Genomic DNA, 5,092 nt, shown 5'->3' with positions numbered 1-5,092 from the left:
GTGTGTGTGTGTGTGTGTGTGTGTGTGTGTGTGTGTGTGTGTGTGTGTGCAGGGATGCCAGGGGGAGCCTTCACTCCCACCTCTGCCCTCAGATCATTGGTCACGCACGAGGGGCTAGCCTGAGGACGTAGGCTAGCTGAGCAATGGGCTCATGGAAGGACACCCCTGTCAGGGAGAGGGAAGGGCACTCGAGGGCAGAGCAGCATCCTTCCTTGTGGTCCCTGAATGTCACTTTTTTTTATCGGGAGAGTTGGGGCTGGGGGGAGGGGGAGGTGGGATAATCATCAAAGCAGCCACTCCCTCTTCCACTTATTTTTCCTGTGGTCCTAAAAAAATCAGTTTTTTTGTCAATGGAGCTGTTGACATTCCCCCTCCGGGCTTGGAAGCTGAGTTGTCAGTCCCCCTTCCATGCTCCCATCTCTCCCCACCCTTTCATTTGTACACCTAGAAGGTGGGATGGTTGGAGCTGGAAGGGAATCTCCTACATTGAGACCCAAGGCCACCCCAACCCAGATCCTCTGACTCCAAATTCAGTGTTTTTTATGCTGCATCACAGCTAACTGAATTTATAGCCCTTGATAGGTTGCCAATGTGGTGGAAGGTCAGGGGAAGAATATAAACGAAAAGACACATTTGCAGCTTATCCCAGATCACAACAGCCACTGCTGAGCTTGGACCCTGAAACACAGATTCCTGATGTCGTAGCAGAGGAAAAACATTGGGCTTCCCATCTCATTCATCTCTATCTAGTCCCCTGCCCTTGCTGCCTAGATCTTTTGTCTTCCTAAAGAGCAGGGGAGAAGAAGGAAAAACAGTCTTTTGGACTATTACATTATATTGCTTAAGTTTGCAAAACACTTTCTTCCCAACAGCCCTGTAAGGTAGAGAGTACAAAGATTCTTATCCTTATTCTACAGATGAGGAAACTGAGGCCCAGGTTGGTGACATAACTTGTTCAAGGTCACACAGCTCCTAAGTGTCTGAGTGGAAGAAAAGCAGCCTCCTAATCTCCAGGCTTCTTCTCTTTCCCCTAACCCATGGGCAGCTCACATGGGGCAGAAGGGACTCCAAGACTTGGGAGTAGAAGCCACCATCCCTTCTTCAGGGCCCCCAGGGGAAGAAAACTCCACATCTAAATACTCATGTTGTGAGGGAAACCTGTAACCCTGCTCAGTTTCTGCTACAGAGGAGATTGAGCCTGGAGCTCTTGCTCCAACCTCTAATGACTGGGTTTAGGGCCCTAATGAATATCTGCATGCCCATAAAACAGACTAATAACCGCCCTCCACTTAATACAGTCCCTTTCATCCTCACCAGTTCCCAAACTGAATAGGCTGGGGGTGGGGCAGGGAAGGGGGATGAGGAAGGTGAAGCTTGGTTGGCTGCTGTATGAGCGGACCATGTAGTTGGAGACTGCCTTTCTTTATCCCTTTCCCTGGTGCTGAAATAGCCTGAGCAATTTGGGTCACTGTGGGGCAATGGGCAGCCCTGGGATTGGGTAGGGTACCTGGGGCCAGCTTGGTGCAATAAGCTACCTGATTCTTGAGGTCAGTATGGCCAGGTGTAACAGACCAATTAGGAAAAGGGTGCCTCAAACCTGTTGGCTACCTGACCTCTCCTCTCCCCTACCCAGTTAGTGAGAGGGTACTAACTGAATCATCTGTGTCACATCTGGCACTGGGGACCAGCCAGGCTCAGACTTAGGGTGAGTCTGAATTACCCAGAGCACCTGTATTTTGCTTGGGAGGTCTAACATCCAGAGGGCTGGCCAGGCCTCATCAAGTTTAGCTCACAGGGCCTGATGAGATCACAGCCCAAGGGACTATGGCAGGAGGCCAGTACGGCCTACCATGCAGGGAATATTTTTAAAGAGATACTCACCTCTACATTCCCAGGGTTAGGCCGATGAGGTACTCAGGCTGTTATTTGGTTGTTTGTCTTTTAAAAATTTGAATTCATGGGAAAAGGAAGTCGGAATAAAATGAGCGATCAGAACCACTCAGTGCTAGGAAAACCCACTGGGAGGACGGTGGTTCTTAACAACAGAAAACATTTGAGTGATCAGAGATGGGGTCATACTTGGGGGGAGCCCAAAGTCATTGGGAACAGAGACAGGAGAAACCCAGATGGCACCCTTTCCCAGGTATTTCCAGGATGCCCTACTCTAGGGCCATCTGCACTACGTGACTCATTCTGCCAGTGGCGATGAGACTTGGGCATGAGTCAACTCATTCCTTATGGTCTTAGTTTCTCCAACTAAATCTCCTAGTCTTTCATGACTTGTGAGAAGTAAGTAATCTGAAGATAACTGGGGACATAGGAAAGTTAAATGTGTGTGTGTGTGTGTGTGTGTGTGTGTGTGTGTGTGTGTGTGTATAAATTCCCTCTGCTACCTGCCTTTACTTTTATGTCCCCTCCTCTAAGGAAGTATACAGATATTGTCACTCCCATTTTACAGGTAGGAAGACTGAGACCAAGAGAGATTAAATAATATCAAGGTCACATAGCAAAGCATTGCCAGAACCTGTAAGGGAGGAAATAAGCATTTATTAAGCACCTACTGTATGCCAGGCACTATGCTAAGTGCTTTGCTAATAGTATCTCATTTAAATGACTTGCCAGAGTCATGCTGCTAGGAAGTATCTGAGGCCAAATTTGAACCTAGGCCCTCCTGCCTCCAAGGCCCAGTATCCTATCTACTGTGCCGTCCAGCTGGCTCTAACTTCAGCTATAAATTGCTCCATTGATTCTAGCCCATCAAACCTCATTGCACCATTATAACAAGAGGCTACTGCAGGAACAAGGACTGTTCTGAGGGAAAGAACAAACTTTCTTCTTCCTAAAATGTCCTGGTTGTTTCAGTTTCAAGCTCATGGGAGTTCACAAGGCTCTAAAGATTGGGTGAATGTCAGCCCAGACTAGTTTGGTCTCTTCTCAAGACCGATTTGAGGTTTAGACTCAACTCTAGATTTGGGGACAGAGAGACAAAGGGACAGAGAACTCTCCATCCATTCCACCCAGCCCATCCCAGGTCCTCTGGCTAAGCCATAGAAGCAGACAAGGAATGTTGGGATAGAGGATAGAATGGTCATTAATATGGGTGATAAGTTAATTTCTCACCCAATAGAGTCCTAAAGTGTATTAACAGTCAGTACACCCACAGCCAGAGCTAGAAGTCTGCCCATAATCTAAATAGGAGGAAGGGTGGGGAAAGAACAGAAGAGGAGAGAAGGGCAGAAAAAGAGAAAGGAGAGGAAAGGAGGGAGGGCAGAAAAGGATAGGTGGAAGGAAAAGAGATGAGAAGAAAAGAAGAGAGAAAGAGAGAGGTCAAAGTTAAAAATAGAGTGGAGAGAAGAGAGAGGTAGAGGATGGGAGGGAAGGAAGAGTAAAATGGAAGAGGAAAGGGATCAGAAGAGAGTAGCCAAAGGCAGAAGAGTGGGTGAAAGGGGAGAGAGAGGAGAAAGGAACAGAAAGTAGAGGAGGGGAATGGAGAGAATGGGAAGGAAGAGAGGGAGAAAGGAATGTAGTGTGGAGAAAAGGACTGGGACAGGAGGAGAGGAGAAGTGAGGATAAGAAGGAAAAGATATAAAAGGTGAGGAGTGATGGACATGAGAGGCCAGGAGGGATATGTTTTTGGACCTGCAGATTCAGGGTTTTTGTGGTGCCCACTTCCATTTAAGGCTAAAAAGTGTCAGGCTGGTGCCACCTGCCAAGGAAGTGCTTACCTAAATCAGTGTTCATTTGAGATATTCATCATCACAGAGTTGTCGATTCTCTTAGTTGCTGTGAGAGCAGATTGTTAGGGGGTGACAGATGCAGAAAGAATGTAGAGAAGAGGGGTGGCTAGGTGGCGCAGTGAACAGAGCACTGGCTCTGGCGTCAGGAGGACCTGAGTTCAAATGTGACCTCAGACACTTAACACAAAAACTAGCTGAGTGACCTTGGGCAAGTCACTTAACCAATTGCCCTATCTTCTCCCCTCCAAAAAGAAAAAAAAAGGAATGTAGAGAAGGGAGGAGGGGATACTTCTGTTTTCCCCAGTGGTCCTCTGGGTCATGAGCTATGAGAATATAGGCTTTACTGTGTGAAAGTCAAGTCGGGTGTGATCTTCTGGGACATTAGTTCTCTATACACAGTAAGCACTTAATGTTTGCTGAATGAACTAATTAACTCATTTGGAGAGTGAACAGAAGCCCCTATCTTGAGCTCCTTTTCTCCAGTGTTCTTAGTTTATGGTGTCTGTTTCCTGCCCTACCTTAGGTGGAGTTGAACAGATAGGAGATTCCTGGAGAGATGAGTCTGAGGAAGTTAGTCATCTCCAATGTCTTCAGCGGAAGACTGATTATCTCTCCTCTACTCTCCATCTCTCTCCTCATCTCTCTCCCCCTCTTCTCTCATCTCCCTTTCTTCCCTCCCCTCCCGTCTGTGTCCAAGGTGAAGAGAGGACATAGAAAAAGCACTACAGTGATAGAAAGGAGATCTGGTACCCCCACCTCCACCCACCCCAATAAATAGCTCTGCAAAATTGGGCAAAATCCTCAATCTCTTTGAGTTTCAGTTGCCTCTTCTATAAAATAAGGATAAAAATATCTTACCTGCCTCAAGGTAGGGGACTGGATCAAATGATCTCTTGGAATCCTGTCCAGTCCAATAATCTATAATTCTAAGAACTGGAGCTTACTAGAACCAGACCTAGGCCAACTATGGGGCTGTAGTTTTCCTAAGGCAGGAGTGTGAATATGGGTGTGCACAGGATATTGTTGTTATTGGTGGTGGTGGTGGTGGTGTGTGTGTGTGATACAGGACGGTGACTTGTGACAATGCTGGGTTCTACTCACCAGCCTGACCCAGTTCAGAGTCTCCCCATGCCCTGCTGACCTGTCTTAGACTGGGAAAAGGGTTAATGCCTCCATCATGACCAAGAGGACTGCAGCCTGACTTGGCTCCTGGCAGGCACACAGCCCCCATTCCCTGCCAAGGTTGCTCCAGCAATGCCACAGACTTCCTTTTCTTCCATAAAAGTCTCCCGGAAGAGACAGCAGTGAACACACACACACACACACACACACACACACACACACACACACACACA

The 5,092-nt window shown here is 47.5% G+C and overlaps 2 protein-coding genes and 1 long non-coding RNA gene across 18 annotated transcripts in view; 1 reads left to right on the top strand and 2 right to left on the bottom strand.

Moving 5' to 3' along the window:
• Positions 1–5,092, bottom strand: part of PEBP4 (phosphatidylethanolamine binding protein 4) — a 416,346-nt gene that overhangs the window by 62,403 nt on the left and 348,851 nt on the right. The window lies entirely within an intron of this gene.
• The window catches only part of BIN3 (bridging integrator 3), a 227,159-nt gene that overhangs the window by 161,296 nt on the left and 60,771 nt on the right, over positions 1–5,092 (bottom strand). The window lies entirely within an intron of this gene.
• Positions 1–5,092, top strand: part of LOC138152033 (uncharacterized) — a 74,931-nt gene that overhangs the window by 65,614 nt on the left and 4,225 nt on the right. The window lies entirely within an intron of this gene.

The sequence above is a fragment of the Petaurus breviceps genome, unplaced genomic scaffold (assembly GCF_028583685.1).
Source record: "Petaurus breviceps papuanus isolate PSGF00001 unplaced genomic scaffold, PetGlider_PUasm1.0 90919, whole genome shotgun sequence".
Taxonomy (NCBI): Eukaryota; Metazoa; Chordata; class Mammalia; order Diprotodontia; family Petauridae; genus Petaurus; species Petaurus breviceps.
This window is presented reverse-complemented; position numbering and strand designations above follow the sequence as displayed.